General features: G+C 50.8%; 1 protein-coding gene and 2 non-coding genes across 5 annotated transcripts in view; 2 read left to right on the top strand and 1 right to left on the bottom strand.

The window, feature by feature from the left end:
• LOC127041341 (uncharacterized) overlaps positions 1-25,884 on the bottom strand; it is a 227,248-nt gene that overhangs the window by 176,609 nt on the left and 24,755 nt on the right. The window lies entirely within an intron of this gene.
• On the top strand, positions 23,563-23,644 carry TRNAS-UGA (transfer RNA serine (anticodon UGA)). The gene has a single exon. It is a non-coding gene; the product is annotated as a tRNA-Ser (tRNA).
• TRNAF-GAA (transfer RNA phenylalanine (anticodon GAA)) lies at positions 24,570-24,642 on the top strand. Its single transcript has one exon. It is a non-coding gene; the product is annotated as a tRNA-Phe (tRNA).

The raw sequence follows: 25,884 nt of genomic DNA, 5'->3' as shown, positions 1-25,884 counted from the left end.
CCTGTATTTGTCACCTTAATACAGAGAGACCATTTTTATGTCCTTTTCTTTCTTTTTATATAAAGCTTTCTTTTAAGACCTGTTGGATTTTTTCTTTAGTGGGGACTCCAGGGAATTGAGTCTGCAGCTCAGCAGGGAATTGGTGGGAGGAAGAAGTCAGGGGGAAAATCTCGTTGTGTTAGATTTACTAGCCTGACTTTGCATACCCTCTGGGTAAGGGGGAAGAGAGATTAGCTATCTTGGTACTTCTATTTCCAGGACTGGAAACAGGGAGGGGGGAGTCCCTCTGTTTAGATTCACGGAGCTTGCTTCTGTATATCTCTCCAGGAACCCAGGGAGGGAACACCTGGAGGGGAGGAGGGGGAAGGGAAATGGTTTATTCCCCTTTGTTGTGAGACTCAAGGCATCTGAGTCTGGGGGTCCCCCAGGGAAGGTTTTGGGGAGACCACAGTGAGCCAGGCACTGTATAAATCCCTGGCTGGTGGCAGCTTTACCAGGTCCAAGCTGGTAACTAAGCTTGGAGGTTTTCATGCTAACACCCATATTTTGGACGCTAAGGTCCAAATCTGGGAAAAAATGTTATGACACCCCTCCCCCCTGAGCCTCCATTACGAGCCGCCCAGGCTACCACTGCTCAGTGTGTGGCCAGTCTCTGTGTTTTCTGCTGCTCGTTCTGGGGAGCCTGGCCGGCCTTAGGGGTGGTGCCCCCCGATAGCCGCCCAGGGCTCCAGGGGTCAAAGGGCACCGTGTGGCAGTGCAAAGGTGCTCACTGCTCTCCGCTGCCCCAATGCTCCTACATGGGTCCATAGAGGTTTGAGGGGAGTAAGGAGCAACCCTATGTGCTCCATGCGTCCTGGTCACTTTTCCCACTTGGGCTGTGCTGTGAGGGGAGCATCAGAAGCTGCTGCTCTCTGCCCTCCCGCTATGCAGCCCGGCTGAGGAAAGTGACCTGGATGCAGGGAGCTCGGATGATCTCACTTCTTGCCCCCACATCCCACAGCCCCTAGGGGTGCCCAGATGAGCAGCGTTCCAGGGAGGAGTGGGGGCAGCAATGACAGCTGCTCCATGCACACAGGTCAGTCTCCCCATGTGGGTGCAGGAGGGGGTGCAAGGGTTTCTGTGATGCCTATTCTATCAATATTGTCACTCAATACCAGGCACTCAAATTCACCAGTCTTAGGACTTAGACGTTTAGCGTTTGTATTTAAGCACTTGTAAAATGTGTCCCATTTTAGCTTTCTGCTATTACATGATGTAATTGAGGGAGACTCTTTCATTTCACTGTTTCTCATCAGAACCTACCTGTACATTATCATCTTCCATCCTCTCCACCTTACTAGGCTATAGAGAATCCCTGTGAATAGTTCCTCTCCTAACGGATGTCTCTGTCTGAACCCTGTGCTCCTCAGCGCCTGTCGGCTTTCCCCAGCTCTGAGGCTGTGTCTACACCGCGCACCTTACCACGGTGCAGCTGTGCCACTCTAACCATGCCATTGTAAGGTGCGCTGTGTGGCCGTCCTTATCGCTGAGAGAGAGCTTCCCCGGCAACAAAGCCAAACTACCTCCAATGAGGGGCAGGAGCTTTGTCACCGGGAGCACAGCTCCACCTATGATGCGCTGTTCACACTGCCGCTTTTCATGGCTCAAATTTTGGCATTCGGGGAGTGTTTTTTCTCACCGCAGAGAGACAAAATTTTTAGCAACAAAAGCCGAAATTAAAAAAAAACTCCTCTGCAACCTATTTAATTTTACCTTTATACAACCTTTATACTGCCTCCAGTTCTGGTATCCTCATTTGAAAAAAGATGTTGTGAAATTGGAGCTAGGGCAGCAAAGAGCCACCAAATGTTCTGAGGGCTGGAGAAAAATGCCTTCCAGTGAGCTATTGAAAGAGCTCAACCTGTTTAGCTTATCAAAAGAAGATTGAAAGGTGATTTCATTGAAATGTTGAAGGGCCTTAATGGAGAGAAAAGATTGGGTATTTACGGGCTCTTGAATGGAGCAGAGAAAGGCATAACAAGACCCAATGGCTGGAAAGTGAAAAGAGACAAATTCATATTACAACTGAGGCACAATAGTCAACAGCGAGGATGATTCACCACAGGAGCAAGCTACCAAGGAAAGTGGTGGATTCACCATCTCCTGATGTCATTTAATGAAGACTAGATGCCTTTCTGGAATGTGTTTGCCCCCAAAGTAGCTGTTATGTCATACAGGAGGCCTGTGATATGCAGGTTAGATGCTCTAATGGTGTCTTCTGACCATGAAGTCGACTAATTTCTGAAAAACTGAGTGTAGCATTGGGAGCAGCGTCTGATGTTTTCCTGTCTAGCCGGCTTGCTGCCTAGAACGAACGCTCCTTGAGTGGGGTGATCCACAGGGAGTTGCTCAAACCTCCAAAGTGCCTGGCCAGGGGCAGGATATTAGCCCAGCAATTTAGGGGTGTGGCAGTGACATCACAAAGGCCTTTTGCAGGACCTCAGACTATTGGTCCAAGGTGGTGGGGAGGTGGTGACCTCACAGAGAGATGCTGACATCAGCCAGGCAGGACAGGGGCGAGGGGCCAGGGAAACCTCAGAGACCTCTGTGGCTTTGCTTCAGCACGTTTCCTTCTCCAGGTCTCTCTTTGAGGACTGAGAGATTATTTGGGGTCATGGACGTGAGCGCCAGGAGGAATCTCTTTCGAGTTTCCTCCTTCCCTTGTAGTGATTTTACTAGAAAACAGCCGTCCCTGTTTAGAAGGTAAGAGCCTCCTGGAGGTTTGAAACCTGTTCAGTCTGATCTATCTGGTGACAAGTGAATTCTAGGCATGGAAAACACGAGCTTAAGGAGGCAGAATTTTATTGCGCACCTGGGATTTTGTCCCTTAGAATCGCTGGGGACATTAGGGTTTGTCCTTTTTGTTTCACCTCTTCCTCCATCCCTCCCTCCTCTTCTTCTCTTGCTTCTTTTGTCCTTTCTCCTGTTCCCTTCGCAACAACAGGACGGAGGTGTGTGTGTGTGTGTTGCAGGGAAGTCCTCTGCAGCTCCCACTATGGAAGGTCCACCCAAAAATGTGGGACTGAAATAGTGCTCGGGCAGTGAATCCCACCGGTGACCTGGGCCATCCTTTGGGCTCTCTGGTGAGAACCCTCAGCCTCCCGTCCTCCGTCTCTACCCTGATTGGTTGAGCAGGGGGATATTGACAGGGAGGAGACTCAGGTCCTTGTTGTTCTCTTTTAAGATCAAGTAAATAAGTCAGAACCAGTTCTATCTTTGATTAATTTTGCTGCTTCTCCGCATTAATTGTCTCTGAGCAGTTGATGATTCCCTCTAACATTGCAGTTCTCCTCAAATACTTGCTGAATAATTACTGTCACTGTTGTTGGTCTGGAGCTCATCTGAGAGCACAGTATTCAGGTCATTCAATGTCTGATATTCAAGATCCGATGGTTTGTTTGAAAATCAGGGCTCTTCGGTCCTATTCCCAACACTGCCTCTGACGGGCTGTGTGACCTAAGACAAGTCAATTCTCCTTTCTCAGCCTGAGCTTCTCCCTCTTTCAAGTAGGGATAATAATGATCCGCTCTTACCTACCTCATGGTGGGTGAAGGATGCGGATCCATTTGGGAGTGTCACTAGAAGTAGTGCATAATATGAAGTTTCCCAGATTATGACATAATAGATTAGCTGAAATAGTCTATTTTATTTGTATTTTTTTATTTTGAAATTGTTAATAGTAGCAACGACTTAGCTCAGATTGAAGCATCTTATCTAATGGTTGAGATGTAAGTGTCTCCTCTTTGTGTGCGAGGAGACAATTTAACACACTCTGACAAAGAGGAGATGCTTTTGTTTTGCAACAAAATATTTTTGCAAAGATCTTTCATCCCACTTGTTATGATTTTGAGAAACAAACTGGTTTAGTCTAAATGGGATTTTCGGACAGAAACGGTTTGAATGAAATTTTCCCACCATCTCGATTCCTGGGCTCTGGGGTGTTTTCATCTGTTAGAACAGGAGTCAGAACTGGTTGCTTCTCTTTCTGGCTCTGCCATCGCCTTGTTGTGTAGGCCTTGGGTAGGTCTCTTCCCTTCTCCCATCTGTCCAATCGGAACAGGAACAGTTCTCGAACTATGGGCAGTTTAGAGCCCAAGTGAGATAAGGGGTATTAAAGCCCTCTGTGAAGGAGAAAGGGGAGTTTCACAGTGTTTAGCACCAAGGAATTCTAAAGTTTGCTAAAATGTCTAGTCTGTGGAAACAAGAAATGGTCGGGGCCAAACTTATTAACCACTGCCTTTTTAAATCCCATTCAAAGATGTGAGTCCCTATCTTTTAGGTACCTGTGGTTCTTTGCCAGCAGCAGAGAAGAGGTTCCTGCCTCCGTTTTTGTGGCCTTAACAAACCAGGTGTTGTGCCCCAGTTCTCGTCTGAGACCCCTGAAAAAGAACATCTTCCCATCCATGAACAAGACAGGACCTATCTTTCAAAGGGGAACAAAAAGACCTCTGGGACCTACAGACTAGCTAGCCTGACTGCCATAGCTGGAGAGATCCTGCAATACATTCTTAAACACTCAGTTTGTCAGCAGCACCTACAGGATGATTTGGTTCTTATGACTAGTGAGCGTGGAATTGTCAAGAACAAATCATTCCAAACCAATCCTCTTTCCTTCTTTGGCAGGGTTCTGGGCCTGGTAGAGGTGAGTAAACAATAGATGGGATCTAGCTTGGTGTTACTAAGGCTTTTGACACAGTCCCATAGGACATTCTCAGAAGCAAACGAGGGAAATGTAGTCCAGCTGCAATCAGTGTAATGTGGGTGCAGAGCTGGTTGAAAGCCAAGACTCCAGGAGCCCTTCTCCCTGTTTAGCTGCCCAACGGGGAGGGTGAACCTAGTGGGTCTGGCAGGGATCAGTCCGGTGTCAGGTACTATTCTATATTTTCATGAATGATTTGGAAAATGGAGTGGAGAGCATGCTCCTAAAGTTTACAACTGACACCAAGCACTTTGGAGCACAGGATTGAAATTCAAAACACTCTTAACAAATTGGAGACTTGGTCTTCTTGAGCCAAACTCCATGGTTAGGGCTCTCTCTCTACACTGGGCTGAAGTGAAACCCCAGAGCCAAGCACTCCTCCTGGGCAGTGAGCTCCGACCTTGAATGGTCAGATGCTGCTTAGCACTGTCAGAGCAGCTTTTGCTGGGGGATTCTCCCAGCACTTTCCAATAGCGGGAAGGTATGAAATCCCCATTTGACTGCTGGGGACAGAGCCCGAGAGTGGGGAGCAACTTGCCCAAAGTCCCCAGAAAAAGGAAAACAACCAGCAGAGGAACCAATAGGAAACCCAGCAATGGAACTCAGGAGTCCTGGGGGTGTGCTGTGGTGACCAGATGTCCCAATTTTATAGGGACAGTCCGAATTTTGGGGTCTTATCTAGGATCCTATTACCCCCCACGCCGTCCCGATTTTTCACACTTGCTGTCTGGTCACCCTAGGGTGTGCACATGTGTGGGTCCCAGCTGCTCACTGCCCCCCTCATTGAAGCAGATGTGCAGGGTTACTGCCCTGGGAAGTGCAGGGCACCAGTGGATGTGGGGTTGGCTGAAGGTAGGGTATGGCTTCAGGCAAGGCAAGGGCTGCGTGGCTGGCTGGCTTGAGGCAGGGGGGTGCATCAGGGGTTGGCTGGAGACAGGGCAGGGAGGATGCGGCTGGTGCAGGCAAAGCAGAAGGTGCAGGGCTGGCTGGAGACAGAGGCTGACTGCCGGCAGGTTAGGGCAGGGGGTGCAGGGCTGGCTGCAGGCAGGGCGTAGGGCAGGGCCGGTGCAAGGAAGTTTCATGCCCTAGGCGAAACTTCCTCCTTGCACCCTCCTCCCCCCGCACCCCTGCCCTGAGGCGCCCCACCCGTGGCAGCTCCCCCCTCCACCTTGAGGCTCCCCTCTTGTGGCAACTCTCCTGCTCTGGACTGCGGCACCCCCCTCGCCCGAGCTCACCCCTGCTCCGAGCACGAGCAGCCCCGAGCACACCGTGGCCTGCTTCACTTCTCCCACCTTCCAAGGCTTGCGGCGCCTAAGGCCTGCCAGGCAGTCAAGCACCCTCCTCTGAGTCACAGGCAGCCCTGACAGTTGACAATAGAGGCACCTTAACCCCTGAGTTCCTTCAATGTGTCCCCCTCGGGGGTCCAGCTCCGATCACCAGATACTCGGGGTATGTCTATACCACCTGACGAATCGGTGGGCAGCGATCGATCCAGCGGGGGTCGATATATTGCGTCTAGTGTAGATGCAATACACTGAGTGCTCTCCCCTCGCCTGCTGTACTCCAGCTCGGTGAGATGCGCAGGCAGAGTCTACGGGGAGCTGCAGCAGTCAACTCACCGCGACTGTGACATTATAAGTATAATCTAATAACTCACTTGAAAGGTGACAGGGCCAGAAAGAGTTAATTAACTCACCTCACCGACTGACCTGACCGTGGGTGAACCTTAAAAACTGGTTAACAAGATATGTAAATGAACAGAAGCTTTGAAATGCAAGTCTGCAGTGTTAGAGGTAGAAGGGGAGGTGTTTGCTCAGGTCTTGTGATGTAGGCAAACAAGTCTTGTCTATTGCTATAGTTTTAATTCAAAGAGCAAAAAAAGAATATTAACATTTATGATGATACTTGAGTGAAATAGTATTATTGTCTGTGTCTCTTTGAAGGTTGTGGTAATCTGTATCTGAACTGTTTGATGGATGTACTAATTGCCAGGATGTTTGGAAGAAGAGTTAAGCCTATTATTTTCTCAGGCTGAAAGGCTGCTGGAAATGTTTAAGAACCTGGGACACGATCCTTCTTCATCTCAGATCTGCTTTGGGTTTCAAGAGGGGGAAACCTTAAGCCACAAGGATTGAGATCCCCAGTCATTGACTGGAGCCACCCTGAATATGGACATTGGATTATAACCTATGGACTATTTCTAAAAGGACTTTTGGCAACTACAAGCTCATCTCTACTTTGTATCTGAACCTCAAAAATTGAATTGAAGTCTATATGTCTATTAATCTTTTAACCAACACTCACTCTCTCTCTTTTCTTTTCTAATAAATTTTAGCTTAGTTAATAAGAATTGGCTATAGCATGTATTTTAGGTAACATCTAAGTTATAATTGAACCTGGTTATGTGGCTGATCCTTTGGGATCGGAAGAATCTTTTCTTTTATATAATGAAGTAAGATTTTCAGGAATCATCATCATATCTAACAGGTGTGTCTGGACGGAGGCCTGAGGCTGGGTACTTTAAGGGAACTGCGTGGTTTAAACTTCTGAGTAACCAGTGAGGTACTACAGAAGCTGTTTTGTGCTGGCTTGGTAAATCTAAGTATTGAAATAACCAGCAGCGTTTGGGATTTGTCTGCCCTGTTTTGTTTGCAATTCACTCTGATTGAGTGAGCTGAGCTGGCTCCCACGGGCAGCACCGTCACACCTACAGCCAGGCTGCAGAGGTCCGGGGGATCTTAGGGGCCTTGGGGTGCACAGATACCTATGTCCAGGCCATAGCGGTCCCTGGGGGGCTTAGAGAGTTTGGGGGGACACAGATACCAATCTCCATGCTCTAGGGGTCCCATGGGGGCTTAGAGGGTTCGTGGGGGACACATATTCCTACATCCAGGCTGTAGGGTTACCAGGGGGGCTTAGGGGGTTAGTGGGGGGCAAAGATACCTACGTCCAGGCTGGAGACATCCTGGGAGTCTTAGGGGATTTGTGGGGGCCAAAGACACCTATGATGTCCAGGCTGTAGGGGTACCAGTGGGTTTTAGGGGTTCGAGTGGGCACAGATACGTATGTCCAGGCTGTATCGTTCCCAGGGGGGGTTAGAGGTTTCGTGAGGGGCACAGATATCTACGTCCAGATTGTAGATGTCCCGGGAGGGGGGGGTTAGGGGGGTTGTGGGAGTGCAAATACCTATGTCCAGGCTGTAGGGGTTCCTGGGGGCTTAGAGGGTTTCTGAGGGGCACATATACCTACATGCACACTGGAGTGTCGCAAGGGGATTATGGAGTCTATATGGGGTACAGATACCAATGTTCTGGCTGTATAGGTCCCTCGGGGGCTTATGGGGTCTGTGGGGGGCACAGATACCTAAGTTCAGGCTGGAGGGATCTCTGAGTGTCTTAGGTGTTTGGTGGGAGGCACAGATACCTACGTCCAGGCTGCAGGGGTCTTGGAGGGGCTTAGGGTCTGTCACGGAGTGTGGGGGCGTCCGGTCCTGCACCCGTCTTCCTGGGACTCACAGTGACTCTCAGCCAGCCAGTAAAACAGAAGGTTTATTGGACAACAGGAGCGAAGGATACAACAGAGCTTGGAGGCACAAGCAGGACCCCACAATCAAGTCCTTCTAGGGGTTCAGGAAACTTAGTTCCCAGTTTGGGAATCCCTGAATTCCAACCACCCAGACCAAAACCGAAACTGAACTAACCCAACTCCCTCCAGCCGGCCCCTTCCTGTGTCCAGCTTCCCGGACAAAGGTGCTGACCCCTCCCCTCGCCTAGCTCAGGTTACAGGCTGAGCACGTGTCCGGTCCTAAAGTCACCCCCTGCTCTCCCATCACCCACACAGACAGTCCCTACTCCATCACAGTAATGCCCAGAGCATTTCCCGCATGGAGCAACAGTGACACCGTGTGGCCACACTGGGTAATGCACAGAGCATTTCCCGCATGTAGCAACAGTGACACCATGTGGCCACGCAGGGTAACGCACAGAACATTTCCCATATGGAGCAACTGTGACACCGTGTGGCCAGGCAGGGTATTGCACAGAGCATTTCCCGCATGGAGCAACATTGACGCCTTGTGACCACACCAGGTAATGGACAGAGCATTTCCTCCATGGAGCAACAGTGACAGCATGTGGCCATGCAGGGAAATGCACAGAGCATTTCCTGGATGGAGCAACAGTGATTCCATGTGGCCACGCAGGGTAATGCACAGAGCATTTCTCTCATAGAGGAACAGTGACAACATGTGTCCATGCAGGGTAATGCACAGAGCATCACGCCTATGTAGAGGCTGTAGAGAACCCTGGGGGGCTTAGGGGTCGTGGGGGGCACAGGTAGCTACGTCCAGGCTGGAGACATTCTGATGGGCATTAGGGGCTTCATGAGGGGCACAAATATCTACGTCAGGGCTGGAGAGGTCCCTGGATGGCTTAGGGGGCTGTGGTGAGCATAGATACATACGTCCAGGCTGTAGTGGTCCCTGGGGGTTGAAGGAGTTGGTAAGGGTCACAGAAACCTACGTATGGTCTGGAGGGGTCCCTGGGGGACTTAAGGGTTTGTGGTTGCGCAGATACCTACGTACCGGTTGGAGGGGGCCCTGGGGAGCTTAGGGGGTTTGTGTGGCGTACACATAGCTATAACCAGGCTGGTGGGGGCCCTATGGGTCTTAGAAGGCTGGTGGGGGGCAGAGATACCTATGTAGGGACTGGAGAAGTCCTGGGGAGGGCTTTGGGGGTTCCTGGAAGTCACAAATATCTACGTCCAGGCTGGAGGAGTTCTGGGGTATTAGGGAGTTGTGCGGGGGCACAGATACCTATATCGAGGCTGTAGGGGTCCTGGGGTTGCTTTGGGGAATTTTGGGGTACAGATACCTACTTCCATGCTGTAGGGGTCGCTGGGAGGATCAGTGGGTTCGTGAGGGTGCAGAGATATCTACGTCCGGTCTATAGGGATCCTGTGGGGGGGCTTAGGGGTTTGTAAGGGGCACAGATACATTCATCCAGGCAAGAGGGGTCCTAGGGACCTTAGGGGGTTCATGCTGGGCACAGATACCTGCGTCTAGGCTGGAGGGGTTTTGGGGGTCTTAGGAGGGTTGTGTGGGCACAGATACCTATGTCGATGCTGGAGGGGTCCTGTCATGTCTTAGCGGATTCGTGGGGTCAGAGATACCTACATCTAGGCTGGAGGGGTTCCGGGGGGATTAGGTGTGTTTGGGGGGGGGAACAGATACCTACATCCTGATGGTAGGTGGCCCTGGGTAGCTTAGGCGGTTTTTGTCGGTCACAGATACAAACATCCATGCTGTAGGGGTCCCGAGGGACTTTGTGGGGCTCTAGGGGTCACAGATACCTACCTACAGTCTGGAAGGTTCCTGTGGGTATTAAGGGGTGTGTGGGGCATACAGATGCCTACATCTGGGCTTGTTGGTTCCCTGGGGGGCTTAGAGGTTTGTGGAGAGCACAGATACCATTATCCAGGCTAGATGGGTTCTGGTGGGATTAGGGGGTTGTGGGGGGCACAGATACCTATGTAAGCAGAAGCAGGATGAACTCTACCCTCACATCTGGTGGTGAATTATGGCAAGTGTAGAAAAGGATTTCAGGGTCTGATCATGTTTGCATAGACACGCCCACCGTGCGTGACACGGCCACGGCAGCCTGGGATGGTTACTTTGGCAGCTATGGTATCCCCAGTTTATTTGTTGTTGGGGTGTGAGATGTGGAGTGTTGTCACCCTGATTGTGTGTATGAGGAACTGTGAAACAGCTTTGAGACAGGGATTCTCACCATCAGTTGAGTGGCACTCACTAGACAAGGGAGTGGGCTCCTTGGGTGAGCTAGAGTCACCAATTGCACTTTTTTTCTTTTAACAGTTGAATAGCAGTGGTGATTTTTTATTCTCTTAAAAGTTGAATTTCTAGGTTCTTGAGCTGAAATCACTGAAAAGATGTGTTAGCTTGTGGGGGACTCTGAAACTGTATTGCAGAACACAGTAGTTGGCAGACAGGAGCAGTTTGTGGGAGTGGCCCACGGAGTGAGGTGAGTCTAGCAGTTTTGGGGGACAGCTGGAGCAGAACACAGGTCGGCTGGCAGAGCAGCTGGTGGACGGAGCTGAGCAGTTTGTGGGGAAGGCAAAAGCAGAATCCCATGGAGAGGAAGAGCAGTCAGCAGTGGACCACATAAGGTGCCCCTTTCTACTCAGGCTGGCAGGGGGAAAAACCCTGCAGATAGACTCTCGAACTCTGGGGTTGCGCAACTGTGGGTGATTTTGGGGTTGCTGGATTCTTGAAACATTGGAGATATTGGACTTCGGAGCCTTGGGGTGATTTGGGGATTGCTGGACTCATGAGCCCAAGGAAAAGGACACGGCCTAGTTGAGGTGTTTTCCCAATTTAATGCTATGTTGTTTATCTCACGTTATTAAACATTTTCTGCTACATCCAGACTCTATGCTTGCGAGAGGGGAAGTATTGCCTCTTTGAGGCACCTAGGGGTGCGTATGTAAAATTTTCCCATGTCACTGGTTGGGGGCTCGAGCTGGTTTGCATTACATTGTAGGCAAGGGACCCCTGTGTATTGAACCCAGTCCTTGCTGCTATCTGTTCAGCCTGGCAGAAGGGTTCCACCTACGTCCAGGCTCAAGGGGTTCCTGGGGGGCTTAGGGAGTTCGTGGTTGGCACAGATATCTAGGTGCAGGCTCTAGGGGGTCGGGGGGGCTCAGGAGTTTGGTGGGGGGCACAGATACCTACGTCCAGGCTGCAGGGGTCCCAGAGGGACTTAGGGGGTGTCACGTAGTGTGGTGGAATCTGGCCCTGCACCCCTCTTCCTGGGACACACAGTGACTCAGCCAGCCAGTAAAACAGAAGGTTTTTTTGGCCAACAGGAATGAAGGATACAGCAGGGCTTTTGTGCACAACCAGGACCCCTCAATCGAGTCCTTCTGAGGGTTCAGGAAGCTTAGTTCCCAGTTTGGGATTCCCTGAATTCCAACAACCCAGCTCCAAACCAAAACTGAACTAACTCCCTCCAGCCAGCCCCTTCCTTTATTCAGCTTCCTGGGCAAAGGTGCTGACCCCCTCCCCGCTGCCTAGCTTAAGTTACAGGCTTAGGTCCTGTCCCTCACCTAAAGTCACCCGCTGCTCTCCCATCCCCCACACAGACAGTCCCTACTCCATCACAGTAATGCCCAGAGCATTTCCTGCATGGAGCAACAGTGACACCATGTGGCCACACAGGGTAATGCACAGAGCATCGCACCTACGTGGAGGCTGTAGAGATCCCTCGAGGGCTTATGGGGGTTCGTAGGGTCACAGTTACCTACATCCAGTATGGGCGGGACCCTGGGAGAGTTAGGGGGGTTGTGAGGGGCATAGGTATTTGCGTCCAGGCTGTAGAGGTCCTGGTGGGGATTAAAGGCTTCCTGGAGGACAGCAATATCTACGTCCAGGCTGAAGGGGTCCCTGGACGCTTAGGGGGTTGTGGTGAGTACAGTGATCCCTGGGGGTATAGGGACTTGGTGAGGGGCACAGATACCTATGTATGTCCTGGAGGGGGCTTAGTGGTACTGTAGGAGACACAGATACCTACGTCCAGGCTATAGGCATTCTGGGGGGGCTTAGGGCTTTGGGGGGGCACAGATACCTACATCCAGGCTGGAGGGGTCCCGGGGGGCTTAGGTGGTTTGTGGGGAGGGGCACAGATATGTACATCCAGGCTGGAGAGGTTCCGGAGAGGATTAGGGGTTTTGCGGATGGCAGAGATACCTATCTCCATACTCTAGGGGTCCCCAGGGGCTTAGGGTTTTTTGGGAGGCACAGATATCTATGTCCAGGTTGGAGTGGTTCCTGGGGGATTTAGGGAGTTCCTGGGGGGCACAGATACCTAGGTCCATGCTGTAGGGTTCCCTGGGTGGTTTAGGGGTTTTCTGGGTGGCAGAGATACCTACGTCTAGGCTGTAGGGGTCCCTGGGAGGCTTAGGGGGTTTGTGGGGGCAGAGATACCTACTTCCAGGCAATAGGTCTTCCAGGGGGAATTAGTGTGTTGGGGGGGCACAGATACCTAGGTTCAGGCTGGAGGGTTCCCGGGGGGGGGCTTACGCCGTTTGTCTTGGGCACAGATATCTGCATCCAGGCTGGAGTGGTCCCTGGGGGGGCTAAAGCGGTTTCTGATGGGCACAGATAACTACCTCCAGGCTGGAGGGGTTTCTCGGCACTTAGGGGTTGTGGGGGGCACAGATACTTCCATCCAGGCTGGAGGGTCCCTGGGGGGCTTAGCGGGTTAATGTGGGGCACAGATACCTAAGTCCAGGCTGGATGGGTCCAGGGGGGGCTTATGGGGTTCAGGGAGCACAGATGCTTATCTCTAGGCTATAGGGGTCCCTGGTGGGCTTAGGGGGTTTTGGGGGGCCCCAGATACCTAAGTCCATGCTGTAGGCGTCCCTACAGGTGCTTATGGGTTCGTGGGGTGCACAGATACTTATGTCCAGTCTGGAGGGGACAGAGGGGGTTGGGGTTTCATGAGGGGCACAGATACAAACCTCCAGGCTGTAGGAGTCCCAGGGAGGCTGTGGGGATACAGATACCTACATCTAGTCTGGATGGGTCCTGGGGGTTATAGGGGGTTTGTGGGGGTCACAGATACCTAGGTACAGGCTGTCGGTGTCCCGAGGAGATTAGGCGGTTCACTGGGGGCTCAGATACATCCAGGCTGGATGTGTCCCGAGGAGCTTAGAGGGTTTGTGGGGTGCTCGGACACCTGTGTCCAGGCTGTAGGGATCCCTGGGAGGTTAGAGGTCCGTGGGTGTCACAGGTAGGGACTTCCAGGCTGAAGGGGTCGCTGGGACGTTTAGGGGGTTTGTGGGAGTACAGATACCTACGTCCAGGCTAAAGGGGTAATGGGGGTGCTTAGGGAATCGGGGTGGACACAGATACCTAGGTCCAGGGTCTAGGGGTCCCGAGGGGATTGGGGGTTGAGGGGGGAACAGATGCGTACGTCCTAGCTGAAGGGGTCCTGGGTGGTTTAGGAGGTTCGTTGGAGTCACAGATACCTAAGTCCAGGCTGTAGGGGTTCCTGGGGCATTCGGGGATTTCTGGGGGTCACAGATACCTACGTTCAGACTGGAAGGGTTCCAGAGGGCTTAGGAGATTTATAGGGGGACAGATACCAACATCCTGGCTGTAGGGGTTCCCGTGGGGATTAGGTAGTTTATGGGGGGCACAGATTACTCATAGACTCATAGACTCTAGGACTGGAAGGGACCTCGAGAGGTCATCGAGTCCAGTCCCCTGCCCTCATGGCAGGACCAAATACTGTCTAGACCATCCCTAATAGACATTTATCTAACCTACTCTTAAATATCTCCAGAGATGGAGATTCCACAACTTCCCTAGGCAATCTATTCCAGTGTTTAACTACCCTGACAGTTAGGAACTTTTTCCTAATGTCCAACCTAAATCTCCCTTTCTGCAGTTTAAGCCCATTGCTTCTTGTTCTATCATTGGAGGCTAAGGTGAACAAGTTTTCTCCCTCCTCCTGATGACACCTTTTTAGATACCTGAAAACTGCTATCATGTCCCCTCTCAGTCTTCTCTTTTCCAAACTAAACAAACCCAATTCCTTCAGCCTTCCTTCATAGGTCATGTTCTCAAGACCTTTAATCATTCTTGTTGCTCTTCTCTGGACCCTCTCCAATTTCTCCACATCTTTCTTGAAATGTGGTGCCCAGAACTGGACACAATACTCCAGTTGAGGCCTAACCAGCGCAGAGTAAAGCAGAAGAATGACTTCTCGTGTCTTGTTTACAACACACCTGTTGATGCATCCCAGAATCACGTTTGCTTTTTTTGCAACAGTATCACACTGTTGACTCATATTAAGCTTGTGGTCCACTACGACCCTAGATCTCTTTCTGCCATACTCCTTCCTAGACAGTCTCTTCCCATTCTGTATGTGTGGGACAGATTGTTCCTTCCTAAGTGGAGCACTTTGCATTTATCTTTATTGAACTTCATCCTGTTTACCTCAGACCATTTCTCCAATTTGTCCAGATCATTTTGAATTTTGACCCTGTCCTCCAAAGCAGTTGCAATCCCTCCCAGTTTGGTATCATCCGCAAACTTAATAAGCGTACTTTCTATGCCAACATCTAAATCGTTGATGAAGATATTGAACAGAACCGGTCCCAAAACAGACCCCTGCGGAACCCCACTTGTTATACCTTTCCAGCAGGATTGGGAGCTATTAACAACTACTCTCTGAGTACGGTTATCCAGCCAGTTATGCACCCACCTTATAGTAGCCCCATCTAAATTGTACTTTCCTAGTTTATCTATAAGAATATCATGCGAGACCGTATCAAATGCCTTACTAAAGTCTAGGTATATCACATCCACCGCTTCTCCCTTATCCACAAGGCTCGTTATCCTATCAAAGAATGCTATCAGATTAGTTTGACACGATTTGTTCTTTACAAATCCATGCTGGCTATTCCCTATCACCTTACCACCTTCCAAGTGTTTGCAGATGATTTCTTTGATTACCTGCTCCATTATCTTCCCTGGCACAGAAGTTAAACTAACTGGTCTGTAGTTTCCTGGGTTGTTTTTATTTCCCTTTTTATAGATGGGCACTATATTTGCCCCCTTCCAGTCTTCTGGAATCTCCCCCGTCTCCCATGATTTCCCAAAGATAATAGCTAGAGGCTCAGATACCTCTTCTGCTTGCTGCTGAGATTGGTGCAGACGGGTAAAGGGGTCGAGGACAAGCTGGAAGCCAAAGCCCCAGGATAAGGGTGGGTTTGGGGAAGAGCTGGGACAGAGTGAGGCTGAATGGTGCTTCCTCCATGGGGGCTGGCCATGAGGTGCCCCCAAGAATGTTCCTCTGTGTCCCACTAGGAGTCATGCCCCACATTTTGGGAACCACTGAACCCTACTTGCTAAGCAGGGCTAGTGATGCCAAAGCCCAGGGAAAGGGAGAACAAGTGCAGGGCCTACCCAGCACTGGAACCATGTGAAGGGGCTGCAGAAGAGGGGCAGTGGCTGGTGGCACAGGGAATTAAGGACAAAGGGGGCACAGGAGGGGGCAAGATTAGGGGTGAAGGAGGTGCAAGGGTTGGGCTTGCAGGAGCTAGCAGTAAAGGGGGAGTGAGGATCATTCAGGGGCAATGGGGAAGTGCCAAAGTACAAGTTTTGCCCAGGGCACCATTTTCCCTAATGCTGATCTGAGCAAACAATTGGAAATAACCCTTCAATGAGACCAGAACCATAGTGTAGAAAAGCCCCTTTGTTAAGTGGTTGTGGCTGAGTGCTTAGGGAGCTGGGTTAAAAAGCAACAGGCATCTCTCTGTGGAGGTTTGATTCTTGCCTGCTAGGCAAGGTTGGTGTGTGGTGTCTGCATGGCTGTATTTTCAGTGTCTGATAACCCATGGTGCCACAGGGAGCCAAGTCTAGACATATTCAGAGGCTCTTTGCCAGGGTTTCTCAAACTTCCTTTCACTACAACCCCCTTCTGCTGAAAAACACCTTACTGCATGGCCCTGGAAAGAGGGACCAAGCCCCTCCACACTGAGCAGAGGCAGAGGAGACAAAGCCTGAGCCCTGCCCCAGTTGGGGGAGGGCGAAAAGCAGAGCTTGAGGGATTCAGACCTGGGTGGTGGGACTCAGACTTTTGGCTTCAGCCCCAGGCGCCAACAAGTCTAATGCCAGCCCTGGCAACCCCATTAAACAGGGTCACATCTCACATTGGGGTCCTGACATAGTTTGAGAATCACTGCTCTATGCTGAGGGGAGGGAGTTTTCCTGTGGGTGTAGTTGATTCACTTCCCCAAGAGGTGGCAGATATGTCAGTGGGAGAAGCTATATCGGTGGGTGTGCAAGTTGTGGTGTTTACCACATTTAAGAAGTTTAATAAAACCCCATTTTTAAAACCATCTGTGGTCTGGGAATGGTGAAGGAGGGTTTGTCCTTCAAAGTCCTGGAGATCACGATTCCATGCACCTGTTGTCATGGGGATATAGCTCAGTGGTAGAGTGTTTGTTTGCAGCTCATGTGGTCCTCACTTCAAACCCCAGTGTTCTTCTATAACTTTCTTTCTTTTTTTTAAAAAAAAGGAAAACATTTTCATTTCCATTCTCCATTATGTTCAGGAGCTCCACTATATGGGGGGCTTGATATGAATGTAAACATTCAACATTTCACTGTCCAAATGCATAAAAACCTAGCGAAGCTGTCCATCAGCTGAAATCAGTTCCAATCCTCTTAGTGTCTAGTTTATGTTTTCATCAATTAAATAAAGGTATCATATGAATGTGCATTTGCAGATCCCTCTTCTCCAGGAGCTATGTTGTGCAGAAGAACAAGAACCACATCCAGTTGGGGTTCAGGATTCTGATGAGCAAAGAGCCAACAAATGTTCTGAGGGCTGGAGAAAAATGCCTTCTAGTGAGCTATTGAACGAGCTCAACCTGTTTAGCTTATCAAAAGAAGATTGAAAGGTGACTTCATTGAAGTATTGAAGGGCCTTAATGGAGAGAAAAGATTGGGTATGAAAGGGCTCTTTAGTCTAGCAGAGAAAGTCATAACAAGACCCAATGGCTGGAAGGTGAAAAGAGACAAATTCATATTACAAATAAGACACAAATATGCACCAGCGAGGATGATTCACCACAGGAACAAGCTACCAAGGAAAGTGGTGGATTTGCCATCTTCTGATGTCATTTAATGAAAACTAGATGCCTTTGTGGAATGTGTTTGCCCCAAAAGTAGCTATTGTGTCATACAGGAGGCCTGCGCTATGCAGGGGGTCAGATTAGATGCTCTAATGGTCTCTTCTGGCCATAAAGTTGACTAATTTCTGAAAAACTGAGTGTAGTGCTGGGAGAAGCGTCTGATGTATTACTGTCTAGCCGGCTTGCTTCCTAGAACGAATGCTCCTTGAGTGGGGTGATCCACAGGGAGTAGCTCAAACCTCCAAAGTGCCTGGCCAGGGGCAGGACATTATCACAGCAAAGGAGGGGTGTGGCAGTGACATCACAAAGGCCTTTTACAGGACATCACACTATTGGTCAAAGGTGTTGGGGAGGTGGTGACCTCACAGAGAGATGCTAACATCAGCCAGGTAGGACAGGGGCGAAGGGCCAGGGAAACCTCAGAGACCTCTGTGGCTTTGCTTCAGCAAGTCTCCTTCTCCAGGTCTCTCTTTGAGGACTGAGAGAGTATTCAGGTTCATGGACGTGAGCGCCAGGAGGAACCTCTTTTGAGTTTTCTCCTTCCCTTTTTGTGATTTTACTAGAAAACAGATGTCCCTGTTTAGAAGGTAAGAGCCTCCTGGAGGTTTGAAACCTGTTCAGTCTGATCTCTCTGTTGACAGTTGAAATCTAGGCATGGAAAATACACGTTTAAGGAGGCAGAATTTTATTCTGCACCTGGGATTTTGTCCCTTAGAATCATGGGGACATTAGGGTTTGTCCTTTGTGTTTCACCTTTTCCTCCATCCATCCCTCCCTCCTTTCTCTTTGTCTCCTTCTTCTTTTGTCCTTTCACCTGTTCCCCTCCCAACACCAGGAGCGGTGTGTGTGTGTGTGTGTGTGTTGTGGGGGAATGCTCGGCAGCACACACTATGGGAGGTCCACCCAGAAATGTGGAGCTGAAATAGTGCTCGGGCAGTGATCCCCACCGGTGACCTGGGCCATCCTTTGGGCTCTCTGGTGAAAACCCTCGGCCTCCTGTTCTCAGTCTCTACCCTGATTGGCTGAGCAGGGGGTTATTGACAGGGAGGAGACTCAGGTCCTTGTTGCTCTCTTTGAAGACCAAGGAAATAAGTCAGAACCAGTTATATGTTTGATGAATTCTGCTGCTTCAGTGCATTAATAGTCTCTGAATAGTTCATGATTCTCTCTAACATTGCAGTTCTCCTACAATACTTGCTGAATAATTACTGTGCAGTGTTGGTCTGCAGCTCATTTGAGAACACTTTACTAAAGTCAGTCAATGTTTGAAATTCAAGATCTGATGGTTAGTTTGAAAATCAGGGCTCTTGGATCCTATTCCCAACTCTGCCACTGGCTGGCTGTGTGACCTAAGACAAGTCAATTCTCCTTTCTCTGCCTTAGCTCCTCCCTCTTTCAAGTACGGATAATAACGATCCGCTTCTACCTACCTCACGGTGGGTGGAGGATGGGGATCCATTGGAGAGTGTCTCTAGGGGTAGTGCACAATATGAGGTGTCCTATTACCTTTGCTCAGAGCAAATTATGACATAATAGACTAGCTGAAATAGTCTCTTTTATTTGTATTTTTTTTATTTTGAAATTGTTAAGAGCAGCAACTACTTAGCTCAGAGTGAAGCATCTTATCTCATGTTTGTAATCTAAGTGTCTCCTCTTTGTGTGCAATGAGGCAATTTAACACACTCTGACAAACAGGAGATGCTTTTGTTTTGCAACAAAATATTTTTGCAAAGAACTTTCATCCCATTTATTTTGATTTTGAGAAAGAAAGTGGTTTAGTCTGAATGGAATTTTCTGATAGAAATGGTTTCAATTAAATTTCTCCACCATCTCAATTCCTGAGCTCTATCCCTGCCTCTGGGGAATGGAGGTTTCCTGGTTGTTAGAACAGGAGTCAGGACCGGTGGCTTCTCTTTCTGGCTCTGCCACCGCCTTGCTGTGTAGGCCCTTGGGTAGGTCACTTCCCTTCTCTGGACCTCAGGCTCCTCCCCATCTGTCCAATGGGAACAGGGACAGTTCTCGAACTCTGGGCAGTCCTTAGCCTGGGTGATATAAGGGGCGTTCAAACCCTCTGTGAAGGAGAAAGGGGAGTTTCCCGGTGTTTAGCACCAAGGAATTATGAAGTTTGCTAAAATGTCTAGTCTGTGGAAACAAGAAATGGTTGGGGCAAAACTTTTTAACCACTGCCTTTTTTAAAGCCCATTCATGGATGTGTGTCCCTATCTCTCAGGTAACTGGGGTTCTTTGCCAGGAGGAGAGAAGAGGTTCCTGCCTCTGTTTTTGTGGCCTTAACAAACCAGGTGTTGTGCTCCAGTTCTCGTCTGAGATCCCTGAAGAAGAACATCTTCCCATCCATGAACAAGACAGGACCTATCTTTAAAAGGGAACAAAGAGACCCCTGAGACTTACTAGCTCGCCTCACTTCCATAGCTGGAGAGATACTGGAGTACATTCTTAAACTATCAGTTTGTCAGTAGCACCAACAGGATAGTTTGGTTCTTAGGACTAGTGAGCATGGATTTGTCAAGAACAAATCATTCCAAACCAATCCTCATTCCTTCTTCGGCAGGGTTCCGGGCCTAGTGAAGGTGGGTAAACAGTAGATGAGATCTAGCTCGGTGTTACTAAGGCTTTTGACACAGTCCCGTAGGACAGTCTCACAAGCAAACCAGGGAAATGTGGTCTAGATGCAATCAGTGTGATGTGGGTGCAGAGCTGGTTGAAAGCCCAGACTCCAAGAGCCCTTCTCCATATCTGGCTGTCCAACAAAGAGGATGTACCTGTTGGGTCTGGCAGGGATCAGTCCGGGGTCTGGTACTATTCAATATTTTCATTACTGATCTGGAAAATGGAGTGGAGAGCATGCTTCTAAAATTTGCAAATGACACCAAGCACTTTGGATCACAGGACTGGAATTCAAGATGCCCTTAACAAACTGGAGAATTGGTCTTCTTGAGCCAAACTCCATGGCTGGGCCCCTCTCTCTAGACTGGGATGAAGTGAAACCCCAGAGCCAAACACTCCTCCTCCTGGGCAGTGCGCTCCGTCCTTGAATGGTCAGATGCTGATTAGCACTGTAAGAGCAGCTTTGTCTGGGAGATTCCCAGCACTTTTCAATAGCGGGAAAGTATAAAATCCCATCAATGGAACTCAGGAGTCCTTACTCCCAGTCCCCTGGTCCAGTGTCTCCAGCGGAGCACACTCCCTCTCATAGGCAGGGGGAGCGGCCATGAGGGCCTGCTTGTAATTGCCAGCTGTGGGAGGGAGTGTGCAGCAGTGGTTAGCAAAGGGGCCTGGAAAGAAGGACTGCTGGGTCCCATCTATACTTCTGACACTTGGTGTGACCCTGAGTCAGTAGATTCCCCTCCCCAGGTTTGTTTCTCATCAGTAGGGTTGGGGTTGCAGTTCTGACAGCCCAGGGGGGTTGGGAGGCTCCAGGAAGGTGTGTAAAGTGCTGGGATTTCAGGATCCCGGAGGCGCTGTCACCCCTGCACTAGGGTGATGTTCGGCACCCCCTGCTGCTGGCCAAGTTTCTCCTTTCCCTGGCAATAAGACAGACTCTTGTTTTCACAGCCAGCTGATCGCCCAGTGTCATCACCCTGCCTGCTGGCTGGGCAGGGTAACTCCTCAGGCCACCACCCTCCTCTCCAGCCTGTCTTGGGCTTGGAGAGTGAGGAGAAGGGCAAGGGATGACATTGAACATCCTCCATCCATCGCTCCATCACCAGAGCAAGTGAGTGGCATTAGGGCTCCATGGTGGCATCCCCTGTCTGTCTGGGGAGAGGCAGAAAGAGGGAGAGAGAATCTCTCCCAAAGGACATTAGTTTTGCAAACAGCCCCCAGAAGCCCCTCACTCTCAGACTGCTCCCTCGTGGGGGGAGGAGGAGCTGCTCTGGCTGGGGCAGGGATGGGGAGAGACCAAACAAGTTGGTTAGTGAGAGGCTGCCTTGACCCCAGACTCACATCTGCTCCCCGCTCGGTTCCAGGATGGCCAGGCTCCTGAGGATGTTCAGGAAGAAGGCTCTGCAGGAGGCCCCAGAGCCTGTGGAAAGCAGCTGCCATCTTCCCCAGGAGCCGAGTGGCCCAACCGTCCCCAATGGCGGGGAAGGAGCTCGCGGCCAGGCCAGGAGGTGGAAGTGCCCAGCCTTCTGGAAGAGGAAACCTGCTCCCGGTGCAGGCGCCGAGGTGGGAGAGGCACCGTCAAGGCCAAAATGGAGCTGGGCCAGGATGCAGCTGGGCAAGCAGGACCCAGCCCTGGTGCAGAACCGGGCAGGGTGGTTCTGGGGCTTGTTGTGTGGGCAGCAGCAGCCCCAGGAGCCCAGCCTCGATTTCCAGCAGGAGGCATCTCCCTGCCCGGTCAGTGGGGACCTTCCAGCCTTCCCAGGGCAGGAGGTGGAGGATCCCTCTCCCAGCCCCAGCAGCTCGGCCCGCTTCCTGTGGGACAACAGCAGCACCTGGAACTTGGACAGCAGTGAGGCCGACGGACGCTTCTGCTTTATTCCAGGTGAGGAGCCAGGCTGGGCTCGGAGGGGTAAGGAAGGGGCTGAGAACACCCCGGGCCCAGGCTCTCGAGCAGTGCTATGGGGGTGGGTCCCCAGCTCAGGTGTCTGGCCTGAGCCACTGAACCCCACTGACACCAGATGCTGCCACTTTAATCCTTGATGCGCCATTGGGTTGGGGGGGAGTGTGGGAGGCACCTCCCAGGGAGTCCAGGATTGTGGGTGGAGGGGTCTCTTTGCTATGGACTCCTGAAGGACTTGGGGGCTGATGACACTGAGGCTACTTGGAATCAAATACATTTGAGATACAAGTACATAGCCCATATTCATAACTTCAAATACAAAAATGGAACGCACAGCCAGCATAATTATAACCAGCAAATCATAACCTTGTCATAGACACCTCACACGACAACCTTTGCACAATATTTGCTGCACATATATAACAGTGGTGGCAACAATGATCCATACGGTCCCAGTTCATATTAATAACGTCACAGAAGGCTATAGAGAAGTGGGAGAGAGGTGTCTTCCAGCCGGCGTGTCTCATCCATTTCCCCCTTGCCACTTGGGCCGAGGTGGGAAGGGAGCGAAACATCCCCGGCTGAAGATTTTGCGCTCGACCTTGAAGATTAAGCCCAACCCCCCGGCATGGCTAGGTCAGGGTTGTCCTGGGCTCTGGGGGCAGAGGGCTGAGCTGGGAGAAGGGGCAAATGAGGGGATTTTGTCTCTGATAGATAAGGGCTTTGTTAGGAGAAAGCTGTAGGTCACATGCTGGGGGTGTCAGTGAGATTTGAGCTGGGGTAGCAGCAGCAGGGAAGCAGTGTGTGTGTGTGGTGGGGGGATTCACTTGGTAAAAATGAAACTCCCAAGCCGCTCCCTTTGCTGGAGCAAAAGCCTCTCATTTATCTCCTCAACTCCTTCCATGAAAATCTCCACCCCTCCCCTGGTGCTGAGAGACCCTCTTTACTCCCATGGAGATTTGTAATTGTTCTAACTCTTCCTTTGCCTTGTCCAAATAGTTTTCCCAGAAAAATGATCAAGGACATTTCAAATGAGAAAAACAAACGAAACCAGAGAAACTCCCACCACACACAGTTTGGGTCTGAATTTTTCTACTGAAATTTGGAGATAATAAAACTCCTTCCTCTGTTGGCCAGAAACCAAAGCTAGACCTCCCCTGCTGTAGCTGTGACTTCTGCTACCAAACCACCAATGTGCTGTCTCCTCTTGTGAGACATTTCTCTGCACAATACTGCTACTAATCCAGTATTGACTCCAGGAAACATTTTCCTTAGCCTGGTTCCGTGTGTCACTGGTTTCTATAGCAAAGGTCAGTCCCTAGCCCTGTGGTCCGGACATCCTCATTCGCATCAGGCTTCAAGTTGAGAATAATTTCCTATTCCCGCTCTGTGGGAGGGGAGACTTTTAAACGCGCTCTCTGTGCGACTGCACATGGCTAAGCAAAGAGAACAAACCCAAATCCCTCCTGTGCTTTGGGAGCCAGGTTTGCGGTGGGAATTCTGTAGTTCAGATGACTTCACACCTGGTCATTATGATTCTTTACCAGTTTCTCTGGCATTGGGGCACCTTTACATTTCAGCTGTGATGCCTGAGTGGTTAAGGTGTTGGAGTTGAAATCAAATAGGGTTCCTCTGCGCAGGTTCAAATCCTGCTCACAGCGAGGCATGTGTTTTAGCCAGTATCTTATCCGAGCAATTCCCTGTGTACAACCCCCTGAGACACTCTCAAGTCTCTCCCCACCCCAAGTAAATCCTCTTCTGCTCCTTTCATAGAGATGCCTGGGACACCACCACCCCCTGTGTCCCTGAGGTATCAGGCAAACTTTCAGTGCCTGTCTCCTCTGCCACTCACCTAGTGCCCCACAGATCAGCCATAACCCTGGTTCTGCTCCTCTCTCTAATGTGTGAAAGGATCCAAGTCAGTGACTCCGTGGGATTTGCCCCAGACCCCTCTAAGGCCGGCCCTGAAGGGAAGCACTGACTATCACAGTGACAATACAACTGACCAGCATTGCAGGGGAGGCTGAGGGAGATCCGCACTCATCAGGTCTCTTCTCTCCCCCAAGGTGAGCCAGACACTGCTCTCTCCTGACTCTCACTCTAGAAGCTGGACACTAAGGAGCCATTTCCCCACAGCAAGTGCATTGAGTGCCCCTGTGGTGCTGGGGGGGGGCCTGGCGCTGCTGCTGGCTCTGGGGCTGGCAGGGGGGTTGATGTCTGCACAGACTCTCAGCTGCCAGGCCGGAGGGGACACTTGAGACCTTACCAGACTGTCTCATTGAAGACGGGGGGTTGAAAGACCTATACAGACGCTCTCCAGAGCACGGAGCAACATCCGCCCATGCAGCCAGGCAATGAGCATTTCTCACAGCCTGGAGCCAAGGGTGAGGTGGCAGCTACTGTTCCAGCTCCTGGGGGACAGGCCCTGTCAGCTAACAGACACTTCTTACTCACCACAGCTAAGGGCGCCGGGTTCCTCCAGTGGAGGTGTGAAGCAGCCATTCTTTTCCTGTCCTTTTTGTGTGCGACTGCTGACAAAAACATCCCAGATAGAGAAGCAACAGGCCAAAATACTGTCATGTAACTGCCAAAGTAGCTCAGTTGGGAGAGCATTAGACTGAAGATCTAAAGGTCCCTGGTTCAATCCTGGGCTTTGGCAGTCCCTGTCATTATGCTTTGGGCAGAGATGGCTTGCCCTCTGGGAGCACAGCAGTGCCTCCACCCAAGGTGAGTTCCTGACCTTGGGATCTGCAGTAGGAAAACACAGAAGGGGCTTACTTGCCCCTAGTTGGCCCATCTGACCTTTAATGATGAGAGCTGTCTTTCCCAACCTGGTGGGAAGAAAGTGAGGCAGGGCAGCCTCAGGAATGGTGCCAGAGGGCTGCTAAGCAGGGGTTGGGGATGAAAACTCTTCTGTGCAGCTGAGCAAGAGCAGTACCAAGGAAGGGGCATCTGTAAAAGTGACCCCACACACCCCTCCTCCTCTGGGCAGCTGGTGCTGACAGCTCCAAGGGAAGGCTTAAAAGCCACAGAGCAACTGAGGGCAAGACCATATCTAGGTGTGGCCTTCAGACAGGCACAAAAACACCCAGCCAGGCTGCTCCCTGCCATGCCAAACACCCACTGAAGGTCACCAGCATGCAGAGCGGCTGCTGATGCTCTGTAGCCAACATCAGAATATAGTAGGAAAGCAGGGCCCAGGGCCAGCCCCCATGGCGGGGCCTCTGACTGGTCCCACTCAAGGTATTCACTTTTGCTGTGGGCCAGGAGATTTTACCCCAAGAGGCTTTTCCCAAGCTGGCAAGAAGCAGAGAAACACCCAGGCTCCCAAGACGCTATGTAGCAAGTACCCTCCAGCACAGGGACAGGTGCACACGCTAGCCCAGGCTGCCGCCCACTTTCTTTGGTAAGTCAGGAAAGGAAAAGGCTAGACTGGAAGCACCTGGGGCTCCTGCCGCAGCCTTTGTGACACCCAACCCCCAACTCCTTCCCAGGCTCTAGCTGAAGCCAGAGCATTGGCCTGAGCAGCCAAGAAGAGGTTCCAGCCCTGAAGGGAGCAGGACGTTCAGCACAATAGTAAAACTGCAGAAATACAACCACCTAGAGACTCAAACCCTCAATCTTCTGATCCACACGCAGACGCCTTATCCGTTAGGCCACAGGGTAACATAAGAAAAGACCCTCCAAGCACTTCTTTGGAAAAGGCAGACACTGTGTTTCTCAGGTCATCTACTGATGGGGGCTGAGACTCTCTGGGCACAAGAAGTCGAGTTCCCAGCAACACGTGAGACTTAATTATATGGAGCCAGGTGCAGGGCTTTGGAAGGGAGGCTCAGGCATGGGGGATTGGGGTGCAGCGGATGGACCGGCTGTCTAGGTGTGGAGATTTAGTCACACTGAG

This window comes from Gopherus flavomarginatus (genome assembly GCF_025201925.1).
Source record: "Gopherus flavomarginatus isolate rGopFla2 chromosome 13 unlocalized genomic scaffold, rGopFla2.mat.asm SUPER_13_unloc_2, whole genome shotgun sequence".
Lineage (NCBI taxonomy): Eukaryota > Metazoa > Chordata > Testudines > Testudinidae > Gopherus > Gopherus flavomarginatus.
The sequence above is the reverse complement of the archived record's forward strand: the minus strand, read 5'-3'. Positions and strand labels throughout refer to the sequence as shown.